Below are 24,727 nucleotides of genomic sequence, written 5' to 3'. Positions count from 1 at the left end.
TCGCTCAGTCGTGTCCGACTCTTTGTGACCCCATGAACTGCAGCACGCCAGGCCTCCCTGTCCATCACCAACTCCTGGAGTTTACTCAAACTCATGTCCATCGAGTTGGAGATGCCATCCAACCATCTCATCCTTTGTCATCCCCTTCTCCTCCTGCCTTCAATCATTCCCAGCATCAGGGTATTTTCCAATGGGTCAGCTCTTTGCGTTAGGTGGCCAAAGGATTGGAGTTTCAGCTTCAACATCAGTCCTTCCAGTGACCACCCAGGACTGATCTCCTTTAGGATGGACAGGTTGGATCTCCTTGCAGTCCAAGGGACTCTCAAGAGTCTTCTCCAACACCATAGTTCGAAGACATCAGTTCTTCGGCGCTCAGCTTTCTTTATAGTCCAACTCTCACATCCATACATGACCACAGGAAAAACCATAGCCTTGACTAGATGGACCTTTGTTGACAAAGTAATGTTTCTGCTTTTTAATATGCTATCTAGGTTGGTCATAACTTTCCTCCCAAGGAGTAAGCATCTTTTAATTTCATGGCTGCAATCACCAACTGCAGTGATTTTGAAGCCCAGAAGAATAAAGTCAGCCACTGTTTCCACTGTTTCCCCATCCATTTGCCATGCAGTGATGGGCCTGGATGCCATGATCTTCATTTTCTGAATGTTGAGCTTTAAGCCAACTTTTTCACTCTCCTCTTTCACTTTCATCAAGAGGCTCTTTAGTTCTTCACTTTCTGCCATAAGGGTGATGCCATCTGCATATCTGAGGTTATTGATATTTCTCCCAGCAGTCTTGATTCCAGCTGGTGCATCTTCCAGCCCAGCATTTCTCATGATGTACTCTGCATAGAAGTTAAATAAGCAGGGTGACAATATACAGCCTTGATGCACTCCTTTTCCTATTTGGAACTAGTCTGTTGTTTGATGTCCAGTTCTAACTGTTGCTTCCTGACCTGTATACAGGTTTCTCAAGAGGCAGGTTAGGTGGTCTGGTATTCCCATCTCTTTCAGAATTTTCCATAGTTTTTTGTGATCCACAGAGTCAAAGGCTTTGGCATTGGCAAGAAAGCAGAAATAGATACAGTATTTTTTCTTGTGATGAGAACTTTCCCTATTTATTCTCTCAGCAACTTTCAAATATACAGTACAATATTATTGGTCACCATGGTAGACATTCCATACCAGAACTGATTTATTTTATAACTGGAAGTTTGTACATTTTGACCACCTTCACCCATTTTGCCCATCCCTACGCTATGCCTCTGGCAATCACTGATCTGTTCTGTATTTCTATGAGTTTTTTTCTTAAAGATTCTACATTTAAAGTGAGACAATACAATGTCTTTCTCTTTCTGACTTATTTCACTTGGCATAATGGCCTCAAGGTACATCCGTGTTGTTGCAAATGGCAGTTTCTTTCTTTATGATGAACTAAACTTTATTATTTTTATGGCTGAAAATAAAATAATATATATTAAAATATACAAAATAAGATAATACATACATAAAATAATAAAAATAATATATTGATATTACATTTTAAAAGATCTATTCCTTTTTAGGTGGGTACTTAGGTTACTTCCAGGTCTTGACTATTGTAATAATGTTGCAACGAACATAGGGATACAGATAATTGTTCGAGACAGTGATTCCTTTTCCTGTGGATAAATACCCAGCAGTGGAATTACTGGATAATGTGGTAGTTCTATTTTTAACTTTTTGAAGAATCTCCATATTGTTTTCATAGTGATTTCACCAATTTACTAATTTACATTCCCACCAACAGTACACAGGGTTCCCTTTTCTCCATATCCTCAACACTTGTTACTTCCTATCTCTTTGATAATTGCCATTCTAAGGTATGAGGTGCAGTAGTTTGCTGACACTACTTTGCCAACTAAGGTCCATCTGGTCAAAGCTGTGGTTTTTCAAGTAGTCATGTATGGATGTGAGACTTGGACTATAAAGAAAGCTGAGCACCGAAGAATTGATGTTTTTGAACTGTGATGTTGGAGGAGACTCTTGAGAGCCCCTTAGACTGCAAGGAGATCCAACCAGTCAATCCTAAAAGAATTCAGTCCTGATTATTCACTGGAAGGACTGATGCTGAAGCTGAAGCTCCAATACTTTGGCCACCTGATGAGAAGAACTGACTCACTGGAAAAGACCCTGGTTTTGGAAAAGATTGAAGGCAGGAGGAGAAGAGGGTGACAGAGGATGAGATGGTTGGATAACATCACTGACTCGATGGATATGAGTTTGAGCAAGCTCCAGCAGCTGGTGATGGACAGGGAAGCCTGGCGTGCTACAGTCCATGGGGTCACAAAGAGCTGGACACGACTGAACAGCTGAACTGAACTGAAGTTGTGAGGTGATATCTCAATGTGATTTTGATTTTCATTTCCCTGATGATTAGTTATGTTGTTTCATATACCTGTTGGCTACCTGTACGTCTTTTTTGGAAAACTAATTATTCAAATCCATTTGTTGTTGTTGTTCAGTCTCTAAGTCATGTCCAACTCTTTACGACCCCATGGACTGTAGCCTGCTAGGCTTCTCTGTCCCTCAGATTTCCCAGGCAAGAATACTGGAGTGTGTTGCTATTTCCTTCTTCAGGGGATCTTCCTGACCTGGGGATTGAACCCACATCCCCTGCATAGGCAGGTGAATTCTTTACCATTGAGCCACCAGGGAAGCCCTTTGTTTAAATCCTCTGCCCATTTCTAAATCAAATTGTTTGCCTTTTGCTCTTGAGTCATACTGGAGAAGGAAATGACAACCCACTGCAGTATTCTTGCCTGGGAAAACTCATGGACAGAGGAGCCTGGTGGGCTACAGTCCATGTGGCCTCAAGAGTCAGACACGACTTAGTGACTAAACCACATTGAGTCATATAAGTTTTTTTATATGTTTCAGATATTAATCCCTCCACATACCTAATTTTCAAATATTTTCTCCCATTTTGCAGCTTGCCTTTTCATTTTGTTGATGGTTTCTGTGTCTGTGCAAAAGCTTTTTAGTTTGATGTAGTCCCATTTATTTATTTTTTGCCTTTGCTTTTGGTGTCACATTCAAAAAATTATTACCAAGACCAATGTCAGGAACTTACCAACTGCTTTCTTGTATATGAATTATGATTTCTGGTCTTATGTTAAATCTTCAATCCATTATGAATTAATTTTTGTGTATGGTGTGGAATAGTAGTCTAGTTTTACTCTTTTGCATTTGGCTGTCCAGCTTTCACAATACCATCTGTTAAAGAGAGAGTCCTTTACACATTTATAGTCTTGGCTTTTTTGTTGTAAATTAATTGACCATACACATATGGATTTATTTCTGAGCTCTCTATTCTGTTCCACTGATGCATTTGTCTGCTTTTATCACAGTATCACACTGTTTTGATTATTAGCTTTGCAATATAGTTTGAAATTAGGGATGTGGTACTTCCAGCTTTATTCTTTTTCTGGATTGCTTTGGCTATTCAGGTTTTTTCTTTTTGTGTGTATGTGTGAGTCCATACAAATTTCTGAATTATTTGTTTCAAAGTCTGTAAAAAATGCCATTAGAATTTTGATACGGATTGCATTTAATCTGTAAATTGTTTGGGGTTGTTTGACATTTTAATAATATTAATTTTTTCTAGTCATGAGCATCAGGTGTATTTCTTCTTATTTCTAAGTTCTTTAGTTTCTTTCTTTAATGTTTTACAGTTTTCAGTGTAACAGATTTTTCATTACTATAATTATATTTATTCCTAGATATTTTATATAGCATAAATGGGAACTTTAAAAATATCTTTTTCAAATAGTTTATTATTAGTGTATAGAATTAATAGCTGACTTTTGGATACTGATTTTTTATCCTGCAACTTTATGGAATTTGATTTTTTTTTTCCTTATAGGAGTCTAGTGAAGTCTTTTGAATTTGTTATACATAATATTGTATCATCTGCAGATAATGACAGTTTTACTTCTCTTTTGATTTGTATGCCTTTTTATTCTTTTTTTTTGCCTAATTTCTCTGGTACGACTTCCAGTACCACACTGAATAAAAGTGGCAAGAGTGGGTATACTTGTCTTCCTGATTTTGAGGAAAAGTTTTCAGCTTTTCACTGTTGAGTATGATATTAGCCATGGGCTTGTCATATATAGCCCTTATTATATTGAGATATGTTCTCTCTATACACACTTTGTTGAGGTTTTTATTGTCGAGAATTGATTTTGTTGTATTTTTTTTCTGTGTCTATTGAGATTATCAAGTAACCTTATCCTCCATTCTTTTAAATGTGGTGTATCACATTGATTTGAGGATGTTGGACTATCCTCATATTTCTGGAGTAAATTCCAATTGATCATGATATGTGTACTTTTAATGTATTATTGAATTTGGTTTGTTAATATTTTTTGAAGATTTTTTCATCTGTGTTCATTAGGGATATAGGCCTCTGGTTTTTTGTTTTTGTTTTCTTGTGGTGTCCTTGCCTGGTTTTGGTATCATGGTAATGTTGGCATCATAAAATGTAAGCTGTTTTCAGAATACAGAAGTTGATGACTATTATATAAATTTACCTCAAGCATTATTATTTTGATCTATTGAAGACTGTCCCTTTGATCTGTAATAGACTGAGAAAGATGAGTCAATGCTTGCTGTTATTAATATGTTGCTCTTCATTTTTCCCTAATGTATTTGTAGCATTTTTATATATGTTGGTGTTATTTATATGATATACAGATAATCATAACTTTAATATTCATTGAAAATTGTGTTTTTTTAATAAAGAAATCTTTTAAATTTTCATTTAATAGTCTTTTTTGCTCTGAATTAAAACTTATTTAATATCAAATTACTTGTATTTACCTTTGCCTAGCCTTTTATTTTCAGTGATTTTGAATCATTGTTTTTCTTAAGTATGTATTATGCATAGGGTGTAATTTTTTCCCGATTCTTTCTGAAAGCATTTTTAATTTAATCGATAACAGCCTTTTACATTTATAATTATGGATAACATGTTTGACATTATATCTGTATTTTACCTTTTAAAAATTTATTTATTTTAGCCTTAAATTTTAAGATTTTTCACTATATAGTGTACATTAAATTTTTTTGAGGGTGTATTCATTTTGTTATTAATAATTTGAAAGATTTACGTTTTAGTTGAGTGGTCATTTTTAAAACCATAGTTCGTAGAATCTTCACAATCCTCTGTTTTTCTGCTCATGTGTGCTCAGTTACTCAGTCATGACCGACTCTTTGCAGCCCCATGGACTCTAGTGTGCCAGGTTCCTCTGTCCAAGGCATTTTCCAGGCAAGAATACTGGAATGGGTTGCCATTTCCTATTCCATTTCCTATCCCTGATCCAGAGATCAAACCGAGTCTTTTGTGTCTCCTGCATTGGCAGGGGCATTCTTTACCACTGTGCCACCTGGGAAGCTGCTTTTTAGTTTCTGTTGACTCCACTTGATGAATGAGAAGATTATTACTATTATTTTTTTAATCATCCTCTGTCTTTCTCTGTTTCCAAATTTGTTCATATTTATAACTTTTATACTTAATTTACCAGCTTTAAATTGTGTATTTGATCCTAGATATAAATAATATTAACAACACTTTAAACTGTATTTTCCATTCATCTTGATATATTTTTCTTATATTCTAATTGCTTTATTGTTATTTCAGCATATCTGTGGTTTCTGTTTTATATATATGTGTACGTTACCTGCAATTTCACCATCATTTCTATGATACTTTAATTTTCCCTCTTTCTTAAACACTATCAATGACACTTCCTTTCTGTCATTACGTTATCTTAGTGCTATTTTTTCATAACTTTTCTTTGCAGTATGGAAACATTGTCCTATGAGTAACTTTTTTGCTTACCTCTCCTCCTCCATTTTTTGGTCATGAACTGTCTTAGCAAATATCTGATGCTATGTCTTTTTTGATCTCACATCTTTAGAGAGAGTTCTTCCCTTCCTAGCTATTTGTAGAATAGGGAAGATGCCAGAACAGGGTTGAAAGCTAGCAGGGAGGTTTTTCTCTGTTGCCTAGGAATTTGTTATGTGGGTTCTTTTAACCTTGACTTCTCACCACCTGAAGGAATGATGAAGCTTTGGACTTTTAATGCTATTTCTTTTTACTTTACTAATCACCAATAGATAAATTTGTACAAATGTACAAATGAGCCTTATTGATGTGATTCTTCTTCCAGAACTATCTTATTGTTCTCAAAACCAAACTGCTTTCTTTCAAGCTCATACTTCCAATCTGCTCAGCCCTTTCCATTGCTGGAAATAAGGAATTTTAGTTTTTAAAAGGAAAAGAGAAGTTTTAAATCTTGGATTATTTGGTTTTCTGAGATCAGCAGCACTATGTATTTTCCTTCCACACTTTTATGAACTAGTATTTGATCTTCAAGGCTTTTAATAGTAATTTCATCTATTTTTTGATGTGATTTTATTGATAGTTGCCTCTGATTTTTGTTAAATATGAATATACATTTCTATTTCTTATTCTTCTTATTGCATTTAAGTGACTTCTAAGAGGTGAAGGGAGACAGATTCTAAGTTTGCCTTTTGAAATTGGTAGAGTCTCATATCTCCTTCTATATTCAACCTGTGATGAAAGGGAAATCTGGGTGGTCATGTTTTTACCACGTTTTCCCCTGCTTGTGACTTGTTGGATATGGGACAAGCAACTTTCTCAAGGCAGAAAATCAATTACAATGGGTTGAGTCAATCAGATTTTTCAAGAATTTGAACTAATACTGTAATTAGACACTTGAGATGAAGGATCATAGAGATCCAGCTGAGTTAGCCATTCTGAGCAAAAACACAGATAAGCTAAGAGAAGAATGGAACATGGGTGTGGAGAGCAAAGTGGGTAAGCAAAGGAAAAGAGAGGTAATATCAAAGAATTCCTGTGGTTTCCAAAAGATAGAAAAAGTGTCCTATTTCTAGTCCCTTGGACTGGCTACAATATGTCTTATTGTTCAATTATGTGAGATCTCTGTTTTTCTACTATACCACCCTTGATTTGCATGGTAGGTTCAGAATGTCTTTGTTATTTGCAACAAAGAATAAAAAGTACAAGTTGTCCACTTTACTGGCATGAGTTGCTTGTAGTAGTCTCTTATGATCCTTTTTTATTTCTGGGGTGTCTGTTGTAATGTCTCCTTTTTCATTCCTAATTTTATTGATTTGAGCCTTCTCCTTTTTTTTGATGAGTCTGGTTAAGGTTTATCAATTTTGTTTATCTTTTCAAAGAATCAGCTTTTGGCTTCTCTGGTCTTTTCTACATGTAAAAAAAATGAAATTATAACTTTCTTTAATATCATACACAAAAATAAACTCAAAATGAATTAAAGACCTAAATGTAAGACCAGATATTAGGTTAGTGCAAAAGTAATTACAGTTTCAGACCATGAATTTTAAATCATTATAACTAGGTTCAAACATAACTTTATTAATCAAAACAGGAACCATTATAATCAACACAATTTTGTCAACAAGAAATAAGTTTGTTTTTTCTTCTAACATAAACTTCTGTACTTCAGGATTTGACATACTCTCAGAAAACATTTTCTGCCTCCTGCTGGTTGTGGAAGCCTTTTCTCTGCAAAATGTTTTTGAGATACTTGAAGAAGTGGTAGTCTGTTAGTGGGAGGTCAGGTGAATATGGTGAATGGGGCAAAACTTTGTAGCCCAATTCATTCAACTTTTGAAGCTTTGGTTGTATGACATGTGGTCAGACCATGTGGAAAAAAATTGGGCCCTTTCTTTTGACCTGTGCTGGTTACGGGTATGGTTTTTGGTGCATTTCATCGATTTGCTGAGTATATTTCTCAGATGTAATGATTTCACCAGGATTCAGAAAGCTGTACTGGATTAGAAGTGTAGCAGACCACCAGTGACCATGACCTTGTTTTGCTGCAAGTTTGGCTTTGGGAAGTGCTTTGGAGCTTCCTCCCCATCCAACTACTGAACTGGTCATTGCCAGTCATCATATAAAAGCCACTTTTAATTTCATGTCACGATCCAGTCAAGAAATGGTTTGTTGTTGTTGCATAGGATGAGAACACTTCAAAACAATGATTTTTTAAAAAAATTCTCAGTTAGCTCATGAGGCACCCACTTATCAAGCTTTTCTCACCTCTCCAGTTTGCTTCAAATGCTAAATGACCACAGAAGGGTCTACGTTGAGTTCATGGACAACTTCTCAAGTAGTTTTAAGAGGATCAGCTTTGATGATTGCTCTCAATTGTTTATTGCCAACTTCCAATGGCTGATCACTGTGCTCCTCATCTTCAAGGCTCTTGTCTCCTTTGCAAAACTTCTTGAATCACAACGGCACTGTCTGTTCACTAGCAGTTCCTGGGTCAAATATGTTGTTGCTGTTTTGAGTTGTCTCTATTGCTTTATGATCCATTTTGAATTCCAATAAAAAAGTCACTCAAATTTGCTTTATGTCTAACATCATTTCTGTAGTCTAAATATAAAATAAACAGAACATAGTAAGTCAATAGCAAAAAAATAGAGAAATGTGCATTAAAATGATGCATAACAAAACTACATTTATTTAAGAATGTATTCCAATATCAAAGGGCAAAGTTCAATAATGCAATGCTACAATTACTTTTACAGCAACCTAATATAAAACTCTTAGAGGAAAACATAGGCAGAACTCTCTTTGACATAAATCACAGCAATACCTTTTCTGTGCTGTCTCCTAGATTAACAGAAATAAAAGCAAAAATAAACAAATGGGACCTAATGAAACCCAGCCTTTGCATTGCAAAGGAAACCATAAGCAAAATGGAAAAGAAACAGCCCACAGAATGGGAGAAAATATTTGCAAATGACATGACTGACAAGGGATTAGTCTCCAAAATTTACAACCAGCTCATGTGGTCCAATATAAAGCAACAACAATAACAAACTCAACCAAAAAACTAGCAGAAGACCTAAATAGACATTTCTCCAAAGAAGACATACAAATGGCCAAGTGGCATATTTAAGATGTCAACATTGCTAAATATTAGAGAAATGCAAATCAAAACCACAATGAGATACCATGATACCATCTCACAATTATCAGAATGACCATCATCAAAAAATCTATAACTAATAAATGCTAGAGAGGGTGTGGAGAAAATGGAACCCTTCTTCACTGTTGGTGGGAATATAAATTGGTACAGACACTGTGGAAAACAGTATGGAGGTTCCTTAAGAAAGTAAAAATAGAGCTACCATGTGATCCAGCAACCCAACTCCTAGGCATCTGTCTGTAGAAAAACATGGTTTGAAAGGTACATGTACCCCAGTGTTCATTGCAGCACTGTTTATGATAGCCAAGACAAGGAAGCAACCTAAATGTCCATTGTCAGATTAATGATGGATAAAGAAGAAGTGGTACATATATATAGCAGAAAATTATACAGCCATTAAAAAGAATGAAATAGTACCACTTGCAGCAATGTGGTTGGTCCTGGAGATTATCATACCAAGCGAATTAAATCAGACACAGAAAGAAAGTATCATATGATATTGTTTATATGTAGAATCTTTAAAAAATGATACAAATGAACTTATTTACAAACTAGAAATAGACTCACAGAAAACCAATTTACAGTTATGAGGGGGAAAGGGTTGCAGGGAGGGATAGATTAGGAGTTTGGGATTGACACGTACACACTTCTATATTTAAAATAAGTAACCAACAACGACCTATTGTACAGTACGGGGAACACTGATCAACATTCTGTAATAACCTAAATGGAAAAAGAATTTGAAAAAAAATTGCCTAATGGGTAATTTTCATATGTCCAATGTTTGGACTGACAGCACTTAAGTTAGACATATGAAAATTAAAACAACATGGAATATACATTGGAATAATGGTTCATATAATGGAATTTTTTTGCCTTTATAGACAAATTCTTAGAAATATCTGTCTATAGTTTGAGGAAGACTTTTAAAGAGTAAAGGCATATCATATATAGTTCATGTTAATATGAATTCATCCCAGAGAGGGCATGTTGACTTACTGTCTCACAGTAAGTAATTAGTGCAGCAAATTAATAGAGCACACAAGTGACAATACTGTATCCAAAGCAATTTATTGGTGTTAATTTTTTCATTTGCAGATGTACAAAGTTCACCCATTGAAATGGATGTTTTAATATATACTATAAATTGTTTCTGAATTTGCCCATTAAAAAAAATTAACTCTCGTTTAGTTAAATTTGTGTGAGGGCTGGAGAGAACCTTTCCCTCTTAACCTTGTGTAATTGAGTATTTATGTTTTATATATAGCAAAGTAAGCACTGCCAGGGCCACGGGCAGAATTCCGAAGGGTTACTTGTCTTGTGGTGTCTTCAGACTTCCCTTTACTTACATTTGCTTTACTGGAGAGCCGACTTTCCTTTCTGTTGCCCTAACTGTTTAGGGCTTAGACTCTTTCTTCTTTCATAGGCTACTCTTACTGTAGTATGTAAAACCTGTTGGTACTAAGATTTAAAAAGCTATTAAAATGTTTTATTCTTAATATTATGAATATCATTTTATACCTTGCAAAAAACTTTCATATACTCTGGATCATTTAATCACCACTACTACTCTGTAAAGAAGATAGCATCTCAACTTTATGAATAATGAAAGCAAAACTCAGATACTAAAATTGGGCTTCAGGTCTCTAAACTCTGACATAGTTACAGCTGTCTTAAGAAAATATAATGTTTGCAGAGATAAAAAATCTTAAGCTAGGAGAATGAGTTTCTGATTGTGGAATTTCTAGTGTCATTTGTCTTCAGTGAACTGACTGTCTCTGCTTAACCATTTCATTCTCTCTGTGCTCACAGCTCATGGAGACAGTATAGGAACTGACAGATGACTGCATTGAAGGCATGAAAATCCAATGTAAAGAGGACAAAGGAGATGTCATTTAATTTAGAGAACAATAACCCTCTGTACTAAAGAATTGCCTGCCAATACAGGAGTCACAGAGACAGGGTTCAATCCCTGGGTCAGGAGGATCCCCTAGAGAAGGCGTTGGCTACACACTCCAGTATTCTTGCCTAGGAAATCCCATGGACAGAGGAGTCTGGTGGGGTCACAAAGAGTCAGACATGAATGAGCGACTGAGCACACACACACATTAAGGCAACATGGTATGGTGGAAAGAAGATGGGCTTTGAAATGCTGAACACATAGGATTTGAGTCTAATTCCAGATCTGTCACCTACTAGCTATGTGGCTTTCAACACATTCTTTCATAAGACTATTGCGAGAATTCATTGAAAAATATATGAAATTAAAATAATAGCAACCATTTATTGAACTCTAACTGAATGTTCCCTTAATTTGTACCTACAACCATGGGCTAGGTACTGTTGTTATCAGAATTTAATAAATGGAAAAACTAAGGCTAAATAATTTTACCAACATACCCAAATTCACATAGTTTGTAATCTGTGGAACCAAGGGGCATACCCAAGTGCACCTGATCCTGATGTTTGTTCTAGATAGTACATCATACTTAATACTTGGTACTTTTCTCATGCAAGTGTTCAGTCACCAAGTTGTATCTGACTCTTTGTGACCCCATGGACTATGACATACCAGGCCTTCCTGTCCCTCGCCATCTCCTTGAGTTTGCCCAAGTTCATTTTCATTGAATTGGTGATGCCATCCAACCATCTTATTCCCTGTCACCCTCTTTTTCTGCCTTCAGTCTTTCCCAGTATCAGGGTCTTTTCCAATGAGTTGGCTTTGTATCAGATGGCCAAAGTATTGGAGCTTCAGCTTCAGCCTCAGTCCTTCCAATGAGGTTCCAGGTTTGATTTCCTTTAGGATTAACTGGTTTGATTTTGGTGTCCAAGGGACTCTCAAGGGTCTTCTCTGGCACCACCATTCAAAAGCATCAATTTTTTGGCGCTCAGCCTTCTTTATGGTCCAACTCTCACATCAGTACATGATTAGTGGAAAGACAAATTCTTAGAAATATCTGTCTGTATTGTTGGCAAAGTGATGCCTTTGCTTTTTAATACACCATCTAGGTTTGTCACTGTCTAGGTCGCTGCCATGAAATTAGAAGATGATTACTTCTTGGCAGGAAAGCTATGACAAACCTTTCCTATAATGATCAACATTTGCAATGATGGCTGGAGAGGACATCTGTTGTTTGGTCCATCCAGAGACACTTCCTCCCTTCCGTTAACAGCGTTTCACTTCTGTTGGAAAACTAACTGTTAGTCACTTCAACTGATGGAACTGTCATCTAGCCACAGGAATTAGTGCAAAGGGTGGGCTTTTGACTTCAGTAAGGCCAATCAGAACATGTCCTTGTGTTATGTATGAGGTAGTGAGAAGTCTTCTGGTTCCTTTAGGATTGGTATGAGTGAGTGAGTGAAGTCGCTCAGTCATGTCCGACTCTTTGCGACCCCATGGACTGTAGCCTACCAGGCTCCTCTGTCCGTGGGATTTTCCAGGCAATAGTACTGGCCTGGATTGCCATTTCCTTCTCCAGGGGATCTTCCCGACCCAGGGATCGAACCCGAGTCTCCCTCATTGTAGACAGATGCTTAACCATCTGAGCCACCAGGGAAGTCCTAGGATTGGTATAGTAGGATAATTTAATATTTAGAGGCTGAATAAAAATTGACAATGTAAGCCATGCTCCCTACACAGATTTGGAGAAAGTCACCTAAACTAAGAGAAAATGAGGTCAACACAGAGAGAAACTAAATGGGGAATGAAAAAAAGTCCTAATGATAGAAGTTCCTGAATCAAATTACATATAGTTTAGGAAGCCAATATAACTCCCTCACTTGTGTGAACTAATTTGATTTGGATTTCTGTTACTTATAACTGAAAGTAAAAAAGAAAACATAAAAAGTAATCAGTTGCTGCTTTTAGAAATATAGAGTAAAAGTGTTCTCTATTGTAATAAACTTCTATTATAAGGGTTTAAAATAAAATAATTTTGTACTCAAAGAGGAAAATTTAATTATATGAAAATCTTCAGTCATAATTTCTGAGAGGCTGCAAAATGAAGTATCCATTTATTTTAAGGATTTTATGAACATATGGTTTACTAGTCAGTGATAGTGTGATTCACTGTGAGAATTTTCTAAAACACAAGGGAAAACTATTACTAACTGAGTGGTTTGACACTTTTTAAATATATATTACTTTCATTCTTGGAAAACTCCTCCTCCAAATACTCAAACGTCTCTCTCGTATACTTCATTCATGTGTCTGCTCCATTTCACAGTCAGGCTTTCCCTGACTCTCCTCTCTAAAAAGCACCCTACTTACTTTTTACCCTTTTCCTGTCTTACTTCTTATTACATGGAATATGCAACTACTTCACACTATACTCTTTACATGTTGATTTATTTGTTTATCACTATTTTCTACACTAGAAAGAAGCTCCATGAGAATGTGGAATTTGTATCAATATTATTAAGTGAATCTTTTTAGGTAGAATTTACTATGAAACTTAAGTGTGGCAAATAAAAAATAGCAAAGACAGGCTGTTGCCACCAAAATCTTGGCTTTTTGTGTCCACTGAAGCCGAATAAAGAATACAGAGACAGAGCATGGAGGAAATAGAAAGGTGGCTTTAATCCTCAGCTGGCAGAGGGGATAACACACAAAGGCTCCTGCCTGAAGAACTGTGCCTTCTTCCATAAGGAATCTGGGGGATTATACAGATGTGGGCTAGCAGTCAGGGGTCGGTGATAAAGAATAAAGGCATAAGGATCTTGTATTCTTCTTCTTCTTGCATTGTTTCAAGAACAGTCATAGGTTGGCATCAGGTAGCCCAGTAATTGAGTCTGGCAGTCCTGTGGCCCGGTAGTTGCTTCCATTGTCTTTTTTGTGTCGTGCTGTGCCTTCTTTCCATAACGCAAAAGGAGAAAAACTACGAGAGGTGGTCTGCTAAGAGAGTGTTGTAAAGGTGAGCACCAGATACAAGATGTGATTAGTATAGAGTCAAAGGATAATAGGTGCAAAATGAGCTCATGCAGAGTTAGGGGGTGAAAAGCAAACTTAGTTATGGACAACAGATTGTGTTAGTCAGTCGCTCAGTTGTGTCTGACTCTGCAACCCCGTAGACTGTAGCCTGCCAGGTTCCTCTGTCTATGAAATTCTGGAGTGGCAAGAATACTGGAGTGGGTTGCCATTCCCTTCTCCAGGGGATCTTCCCAGTTCAAGGATAGAACCTGAGTCTCCTGCATTGCAGGGAGATTCTTTACCATCTGAGCAGACAACAGATTAGGAACAGTTAAAGTAAAAAGTAGGAGCGATGAGGCCTGGTCATTGTTCTATCTTTGTTCTCAGGAAAGAAAAGAAAACTCCTCTTTTTTCCTTTACAGTGCAATAAGACTGCCTAATTAGCTTTGAAGAAAATTTCATCCTTCTCTTTAGGGGACATCCTGAATCAATATTTCTCAGTCTTTACCTTGCACTTGGGAGTGGTCATGTGATGAATTGGTATGTGAACACTAGTGCCCAGGCCTGGTCCATATCATCATCTTGGTGTGTTTAGGATATTTATGGGTTACACTTATTGTTTTCAAGTCTGACTAGTAGCCCTTCTCCTTCCTGAAGAATCCGTTTAGACACATTTTATAGATGCTGCATGGCACGGTAGGGCTTTTCTTCTTCTGTAGCACATGGAAGATAAGTCCTGTGACTCTGAAAGTCTCACACCACAGATTGTGTAGCCACAAGAAGGAAGAGTCCTCGATCCTTGAGTTGCCACATAGGAGAGAGCTGCTAATCTGCCCACTTCAGATTTAGAGCAAGAGAAGAATTTGTTTTGTGCCTGAGCTGTTATAAGTTGTTAGATTTGTTTATTATAGCAATTTGAGTACTCTAACTAATGCAAGAATCTAAAAGTCAAATTGGTTATATTCTGAATATATAAGTTAGGAAGTTTAAATGCTTATTTTTAACTGATACAAGCACAATTTAACTTTCTAATTGTGCATTATTTTAAAAGGCTTACTGAATCAAATCAAGTATGATATTTCACTATTTCATGATTTATTATGTCAGTGTTGTTAGTTAGTAAAAATCAACTCAGAGTCCTAATAAATTGAGTCTGGACTGCCTGTTCCCACAGGGATGGTTAATTTGACTATTCTACTATGGAACATTCTATGTGCATGTAGGAAAATATTATATGATTGGTTGGAATAATTTGATTACTGTATGTTCACTAACTGGAAAGTCTAGTCATAATATCCTTATTGTCTTCATTTTGTCCCTTGATAACCAATTCATGAAACCAATCAAGCTGAATCAAATCTTTCTGGAAGGCAAAAGTCTTGCAAACTGTCTCTGACACCATCTGCTGCACAAAGAAAGAAAATATGGTGCACTAATTGGTATGTTGTGAAATAGCCAAGGGACTGAATGATGGTGGTTTTAGAGTCAGTGGATATCTGCAAAGTCTCAAATTCTGACAGATATTAGAGAGCTCATGGTGTCTGGCCCTAGAGAAATAGAACTTCTTTTCTGAAGCTTGACTTGCTGCCCTCTGCCATTGTGGTCACCCAGTAAAAGCGAAAGTGTTAGTTGCTCAGTTGTGTCCCACTCTGCAACCTCACGGACTGGATAGTCACCCAGACAAGCTAAGCGTATTTCTCTTAAGCAATTATATACACTTTAAATTTTAAACTAAATGAATGTCTGCTTACTGAAATTGTGCCCAAAGAATGCAGAATTGCATATTGAAAGGTAAAGTATCCTTTATCCCCTCTTTGATTCTTTGCAGGTGTGCTTTATGTGTGCTCAGTCATGTCTGACTCTTTGCGACCCTGTGGACTGCAGCCCACCAGGCTCCTCTGTTCATGGGATTTTCTAGGCAAGAAAACTGGAATGGGTAGCCATTTCCTTTTCCAGGGATCTTCCTGACCCAGGCATCGAAACTGGCCATCTTTGTAGTTAGCCGCTACTAAAAATTGTTTGTTTTTGGTCTCTGGTTTTTGTTTTTGAATATTTTCACAAGAGTCTGATGACCCTAAAACTTTGTTCATCTTTAGAAGTCACTGAAATATTGGTTTGGAGCTCTGTGTTGGGAAGCAGTTTTTTTTGACAAGTGAGTTTAACTGTAGGGTGATTGCATCTCAAATTTTTACTTTACAAACTTCAGTATCAATGTTTGGGAGACTATTTCCCTCCTGAAGTCATCTGGGCCCCTGCCTAAAGAGTGTGATTCTGTACATCAGTCTTCTTGCAGTTGGACGAGGGGAAGGGGGCTATGGGCCCAGCATTCAGGATGCAGCTTTCTCTTTAATGCCCTTATTTCCAATCTTAAGTCTAGACCCCTCTACCAAACCTAATGTTCTTGAGGTCCCAAGTTTATCCTCTCAGCTCAATTTATCAGCTCAGAGGATAAATGATCCAATCTATCCATTGCTGAAGTGGAGCTGGTCTGTAGAGCAGTTGCTGGTCTGTGTGGAGAAAGGCAGAGTTCTAGAACTTCAACCTTAGTCCTCCTTTGTCTCATCCTCACTTTCTGTGGTACCTTATGGCTCATGACATTTCAAGTGGAGTGTGATAAGGAGTTTCTCCCCCCAAACATCTCTGAATAATCATGTTTTGTGAACTTCAGTTCAGTTCAGTTCAGTTGCTCAGTCGTGTCTGACTCTTTGTGACCCCATGAATCGCAGCACGCCAGGCCTCCCTGTCCATCACCATCTCCCGGAGTTCACTCAAACTCACGCCCATTGAGTTGGTGATGCCATCCAGCCATCTCTTCCTCTGTTGTCCCCCTTTTCTTCTGCCCCCAATCCCTCCCAGCATCAGGGTCTTTTCCAATGAGTCAACTCTTTGCATGAGGTGGCCAAAGTACTGGAGTTTCAGCTTTAGCATCATTGCTTCCAAAGAACACCCAGGGCTGATCTCCTTTAGAATGGACTGGTTGGATCTCCTTGCAGTCCAAGGGACTCTCAAGAGTCTTCTTCAACACTACAGTTCAAAAGCATCAATTCTTTGGTGCTCAGCTTTCTTCACAGTCCAACTCTCGCATCCATACATGACCACTGGAAAAACCATAGCCTTGACTAAATGGACCTTTGTTGGCAAACTAATGTCTCTGCTTTTGAATATACTATCTAGGTTGGTCATAACTTTTCTTCCAAGGAGTAAACATTTTTTAATTTCATGGCTGCAGTCACCATCTGCAGTGATTTTAGGAACTTATACATTGTTTCACGTGATGTAATAAATATGGGCAAACATATGAACAAGAATGAAAAACATTTGTTTAAAGTGTAAACTTTGTCATATATTCAGTTCAGTTCAGTCGCTCGGTCATGTCTGACTCTTGGTGACCCCATGAACCGCAGCAACCAGGCCTCCCTGTCCATCACCAACTCCTGGAGCCTACCAAAACAACCTTAAACAATTAATTTTTTTCAGTCTAAATGAATCTTCCTCTAAAGTAGGTAGGATGAGCAGATATAGGTAGAGATACCCTATTTTATGGAAAAATCTTCAGTCATTATTTGAATGTGTTCAATATACCAAGGTGTTTATCAAAATAAACAGTACCTATATCAATATGCTTATTTTGGTTGTTTTAAAAATTTGTTAAAGCATTATTTTATTAAAATTTTTTTCAAAGTCATTTTATTATAAGCAACACTAGAAGCACTAGGGATGCAGTTTCTGAGAAGGCAGCTTCGGAGTTTCCTGTTAGCTTCCTATTGCTGATCTAAGAAATTATTTCAAATTTAGAGGCACTTAAAAAACACAAATTTATTATCTTACAGTTCTGTGAGAGTCCTGCATTTGTCTCACTGGGTTAAAATGTAGGTTTCTGCAGGATAACATTTCTTTCTTGAGGCTTCTTATAAACCCATTTTCCTGTCTTTTCCAGCTTCTCAAGCCTGCCCAAATTCCTTCCTTTTGAACCTCTCCCTCCATCTTTAAAGCCACCAGTGCAGCATTTTTTGGATCCAGTTTCCATTGAATGTGAAATGTGGTGGGGTCTCACTGTGACAGGATAATCCAGGTTCATATCCTGTTCTCAAGGTTCTTAAATTTAATTATATCTAAATAGTCCCATTTGTCATGTAAAGTAACATATTAAAAAACTTCTGGGAATTAGGATGTGAATCTCTTTAAGAAATATTACTCTCCCTCTCACAGTTTCTAACCTTGAGTTCTCTGACAGAGCAGAGATGCCGACTCAGTTCCAGGAAGAATCTCATTTCTGCAGCGTGGTTCCTATGTTACTTTGGGGGGAGGATAGTCACGATTTCATAAGAGCTACTTTTTTCCCCGCCATGGATTTGGCAAATATAGGATTTTTAATGTGTTCCAGATACTGTACTAGATAAGTATTAGTTGCTCCAGGCAAGAATACTGGAGTGGGACATTTTCTTCTCCAGGGCATCTTCCTGACCCAGAGATTAAACCTAGTCTCTGGCAATGCAAGCAGATTCTTTACCATCTGAGCCACCAGGCGCTCGGTACTGAGGAAATAAAAGTTAAGACAGAGTCTCTGTTCTTAAAGATGTTGCAGTAGAGTAAAAGACAGTTACATAATGCCATAGAAGTGAGACAGGATGTGGAGGGATCTCAAGCGGTACCCTCCACAGCATTGAAATTTAAAGCATGATGTCCCAGAGAGAATTACATCTAAGCTGTTATAAGTCCTTTTCAAGAAAAGACTGTGTGTGGAATTGTAGAGGTTAATGATCAATACATTTTCATATATTTTATTGCTGCATTCTAGAGACAATGGCATTACAAGAAATAGACAAGATTTCAGCTCTCATGAAGCTCAAAAGAAATGGATAGTACAAACCCAGGGAATTTTGTGTCAATCTAATAAACTTAGTATGAGAGAGAATCATTAACATACAAGGTAGAACAAGTAAGGATAGAGAAAGAATGGAGAAGTGAGGTAGTTATGAGGGCTGACAGCAATGTAAGAAGATGTTTGGACGTGCCCACTTTAAAGCCTTATTTTAGATTATGAGGACATCTAAGAGCAAATGTGTTCTAAACCTGAGGAAATTTACATTTTAGGAGCCCCCCCCCCACTTTTCTCTTTATCTCAAGGAAAATGTTCAATTGTTGATCAGTTTGAGTGTTTCTACTCTTCAGTTCAGTTCAGCCGCTCAGTCATGTCCGAATCATTGTGACCCCATGAACTGCAGCACGCCAGGCCTCCCTGTCCATCACCAACTCCCGGAGTCCACCCAAACCCATGTCCATTGAGTCAGTGATGCCATCCAACCATCTCATCCTCTGTCATCGCTTTCTCCTCCTGCCCTCAATCTTTCCCAGCATCAGGGTCTTTTCAAATGAGTCGGCTCCTCGAATCAGGTGGCCAAAGTATTGGAGTTTCAGCTTCAACAGCAGTCTCTCCAATGAACACCCAGGACTGATCTCCTTTGTGATGGACTGGTTGGATCTCCTTGCAGTCCAAGGGACTCTCAAGAGTCTTCTCCAACACCAGAGTTCAAAAGCATCAAATCTTCAGTGCTCAGCTTTCTTTATAGTCCAACTCTCACATCCATACATGACCACAGGAAAAACCATAGCCTTGACTAGACGGACATTTGTTTGCAAAGTAATGTCTCTGCTTTTTAATATGCTGTCTAGGTTGGTCGTAGCTTTCCTTCCAAGGAGTAAGCATCTTTTAATTTCATGGCTGCAATCATATCTGCAGTGATTTCAGAGCCCAGAGAAATACAGTCAGCCACTGTTTCCACTGTTTCCCCATCTGTTTGCCATGAAGTGATGGGACTGGATGCCATGATCTTCATTTTCTGAATGTTGAGCTTAAAGCCAACTTTTTCACTCTCCTCTTTCACTTTCATCAAGAGTCTCTTTAGTTCTTCGCTTTCTGCCATAAGGGTGATGTCAACTGCATATCTGAGGTTATTGATATTTCTCCCAGCAATCTTGATTCCAGCTTGTGCTTCCTCCAGCCCAGCATTTCTCATGATGTACTCCACATAGAAGTTAAATAAGCAGGGTGACAATATACAGACTTGACGTACTCCTTTTTCTATTTGGAACCAGTGTGTTGTTCCATGTCCAGTTCTAACTGCTGCTTCCTGACCTGCATACAGGTTTCTCAATAGGCAGGTCAGGTGGTCTGATATTCCCATCTCTTTCAGAATTTTCCACAGTTTCTTGTGATCCACACAGTCAAAGTCTTTGGCATAGTCAATAAAGCAGAAATAGATGTTTTTCTGGAACTCTGTTGCTTTTTCCATGATCCAGCGGATGTTGGCAATTTGATCTCTGGTTCCTCTGCCTTTTCTAAAACCAACTTGAACATCAGGAAGTTCACGGTTCATGTATTGCTGAAGCCTGGCTTGGAGAATTTTGAGCATGACTTTACTAGTGTGTGCTGCTGCTGCTGCTAAGTTGCTTCAGTTGTGTCTGACTCTGTGCGACCCCCTAGATGGCAGCCCACCAGGTCTGTCGTCTCTGGGATTCTCCAGGCAAGAACACTGGAGTGGGTCACGATTTCCTTCTCCAATGCATGAAAGTGAAAAGTGAAAGTGAAATTGCTCAGTCGTGTCTGACTGTTAGTGACCCCATGGTCTGCAGCCTACCAACCTCCTCCGTTCTTGGGATTCTCCAGGCAAGAGTACTGGAGTGGGGTGCCATTGTGAGATGAGTGCAATTGTGTGGTAGTTTGAGCATTCTTTGGCATTGCTTTTCTTTGGAATTGGAATGAAAACTGACCTTTTCCAGTCCTGTAGCCACTGCTGAGTTTTCCAAATTTACTGGCATATTGAGTGCAACACTTTCACAGCATCAGGATTTGAAATAGCTCAACTGGAATTCCATCACCTCCACTAGCTTTGTTAGTAGTGATGTTTTCTAAGGTCTACTTGACTTCACATTCCAGGATGTCTGGCTCTAGGTGAGTGATCACACCATCGTGATTATCTGGGCCATGAAGATCTTTTCTGTACAGTTCTGTGTATTCTTGCCACCTATTCTTAATATCTTCTGTTTCTGTTAGGTCCCTACTATTTCTGTCCTTTATTGAGCCCATCTTAGCTTGAAATGTTCCCTTGGTATCTCTTATCTTCTTGAAGAGATTCTAGTCTTTCCCATTCTGTTGTTTTCCTCTATTTCTTTGCATTGATCACTGAGGAAGGCTTTCTTATCTCTCCTTGTTATTCTTTGGAACTCTGCATTCAAATGGGTATGTCTTTCCTTTTCTCCTTTGCTTTTCGCTCCCCTTCTTTTCACAGCTATTTGTAAGGCCTCCCAAGAAAACCATTTTGCTTTTTTTGCATTTCTTCTTCTTGGGGATGGCCTTGATCCCTGTCTCCTGTACAATGTCACGAACCTCTGTCCATAGTTCATCAGGCACTCTGTCTATCAGATCTAGTCCTTTAAATCTATTTTTCACTTCCACTGTATAGTCATAAGGGATTTGATTTAGGTCATACATGAATGGTCTAGTGGTTTTCCCCACTTTCTTCAATTTCAGTCTGAATTTGGCAATAAGGAGTTGATGATCTGAGCCACAGTCAGCTCCCAGTCTTGTTTTTGCTGACTGTACAGAGCTTCTCCATCTTTGGCTGCAAAAAATACAATCAGTCTGATTTCAGTGTCAACCATCTGGTCATGTCCATGTGTACTCTTTTGTTGACCTTTTTAGATGGGCTTATTTTCCAGTAAAGAAGTTACTTTGTACAGACAGAGTAGAAAGAGCTATAAGCTGGATAAAATAATTTTTTTCTAAATTTAGTTGTCACTTACTTGGAAAAAAGGACTAATTTCAGTAGTTGATTTATTAGCCTGGTCTTATTTTATGGATCATTTTACAGTTTTATTTTATGGATTATGGTACTAAGTAGTTTATGACCTGATTGCAGTGATTACCTGTTGCTGCAATTTTCAGTGAATTTTTTCAGAGTGATTTTAGTTGTTTCCTAGATTCTCTTTCTGCCCTTTCCCCTCACTAAGAAAAACTGGCAAATTTAGATGGTACTGCTTCTATCCTGCAAACTGCAAAGGGGCAGTATGAATTCTCAACTGTTAGGAGAATGTTATCAAAATTCATATGGGATGAAGGAGAGCATAATAGCATTTATCTACAAAGGGAATCCCTTTTGAGGCCCACTGTTTCCTGTTCTATTACAGTACTTTTTGCACTTTGTATTTTTTTGTCTGGACCTCTAACTTAACTTCTTCTAGAAAAAGTGAATTGGGTCAAAGAATAACAGAATGTTATCGCTTAATCTTATCACAAGATGTCCATCACTTTCAGATAAACAACTTGAGTCCTTTCATGTGCTGTGTTAATTACCTAAATTAATATAAATATCATATTGACAAATATAAATAGATGAGTAAGTAGTTTCTTGGTATCTGAGGGGGATTTGTTTCAGCACCTCCACAGTTAGCAAAATCTGAGGACGTTCAAGTCCCTTATATAAAATGGTTGAATATTTGCATATAATGTACACACGTCCTCCTGTATATTTAAATCATCTCTAGATTACTTATAATACTTAATGCAACATGAATGTTATGTAAATGGTTAATGGAGGATGCCAAATTCAAGTTTTGCTTTTGGAAACTGTCTGGAAAGTTTTTAAATAATATTTTTAATCTGAAGTTGGTTGTATCTGTGGATGTGAAACCTACAGATGTGGAATGCTAACTCTACATTTTAACTTAAAATGGTGGGAGACAAAAACACAGACAGATATACTTATAGGTAGTTTTGGATTAAGAACTTGGAGTTCTTATATCCTATTCTCCTATTGCAATTTAAAAGGAGAGGAACTCCAGAATTTTCTAGTGGAATGGGGTGTTCTTCTAATAAAATATGAATAACATGCATGTTATTATAAAGATTTGTAATTATTCCTTGATGGAAGCTAAGGGATTACATGTTTTTAATGAAGTGCACATTGTCAATGTGCAAAGCAATAAAATGAAAAAAGTTACAGAATGGAAAATTTAATATATATGATAATACACATAAATCTATTAGAGAAAGAAAAGCAGAATTAATTATAATTCAGTACCCAGAGGGTGGATACAAATGGTAAAGAATTATGAAATAAAAAATTCATTTTGTAATTAGGTTAGCAGAATAAAATTAGAAAGGAAGTTAAGTTTTTAAAGGTCCTGATAACTTATAAAACATTTCATGGAAGGAAGGCAGGAAAAATGTTAATTATAAGTAGCTACCTAAAAGGGGAAAAATCTTTTCTATATCTTGAAATAACAATGATTAAATTTTTAATTAACTCATGGTTTCATTTTGTGAACCAATCACAACAATGTTTTGAATATTCTAAATATTCATGTAAAATGCAAAGATATGCTTAAAGCATTTATGCTGTTCAAATAGTTTGAACACCAATAATTCTATCACAGGCTTTTTGGAACAGCAACATGAAGTTAAATTTTTAGTTTTCTCTTTGGGTTGTTTATAAATTACTAGTATTTGTGAGAATTCTGATGGGTTCTTTGTCTATATATGAATTTGATTGTTTTTAATTTATAAGAAAGTTTTTATTATGTAGCATTGCTGTTTTCACAGTAGAGCTATTGTGATTTAAAAAATATCTTAAAAAAATGAAGTAAAATACAACCATCAGAATCTATTCTTTCACTCTATATGTAGTGGGTACCTACAGAGGTCTTAGAGTCATTTAGCTGATAACTCAGACCGATACATGCACAGGGTTTCTGAATCATCACAGAAGGGTGGTGTATACAATTTTGTACGTTGAAACCCAAACCCTCAATGTGACTGTATTTGGAGACAGTGCTTTTAGGCAAGTAGTTAATGTTAAGTGACAATGGTAGGATCCTAATCCTATAGGATTAGTGTGATTATAAGAAAAGAGAGACACCAAAAGTTATTCTCTCCCTCTTCCCCTCTCTCCCTCCATGTCTCTCTCCTCCCTCCTTCCTCTGTCTCCATGCAACCAGTGAGAAAGGCAATCATCTACAAACAAGGAAGGGAGGTCTCACCAGAAACCTACCCTGAAGACACTCTAAAGCTACAGCCTCAAAAACTGTAAGAAAGTAAGTTTCTCTTGTTTAAGCCACCCAGTCTGTGGTATTGTGCTATGGCAGCTTGAATAGACTAATACAGTAACCTACTGTTACTAATACAGTAACCTAATTTAATCATCTGGATTAAATTAAATATTTTGTGATCATATGTTTTAACGTCCTTGTGTAGGGAACTTGGTGATTAGATTGTAAATGCATTGGAGACCTAGGCCAAGAGACTAGACCTACACCAATTCTTTATATGTGGTGACTTTATTGTGAAGTTTACTTTATTATGAACACCATGCAAATAGTTAGGGAAAATGACATAGTGATCAACTGAGCTGCCTCTTGTTTTTCTAAATTTTAATTTATGTGAATTATTATGTTTTAATATATATTAATTCATAATATTTATGATTATTTCAAAGGAATACTCATCATTTATATCATATTTTTACAGACTATTGTTTCTAATGGTTCAGAGCAAGGTGATCTGATCTTAATCTTAGTACTGGCCTGCCTATACAGATTTTTGTGCCTTTTTTATCTTTGAAGAGGGTTCACAATGAGTATACATATTTTAGTGTGTATAATTCTATGGGGAAAGTATGGGAAGGGTATTAACTCCTTCCTCTTATTAAATCTATTTATTTGACAATTTTTTTATTAAGAGGAAAGCAAAGCTTCACATATTCTATTTCCCAGTA

This window comes from Capra hircus, chromosome 10, assembly GCF_001704415.2.
Source record: "Capra hircus breed San Clemente chromosome 10, ASM170441v1, whole genome shotgun sequence".
In the NCBI taxonomy this organism is placed as follows: domain Eukaryota; kingdom Metazoa; phylum Chordata; class Mammalia; order Artiodactyla; family Bovidae; genus Capra; species Capra hircus.
The sequence above is the reverse complement of the archived record's forward strand: the minus strand, read 5'-3'. Positions refer to the sequence as shown.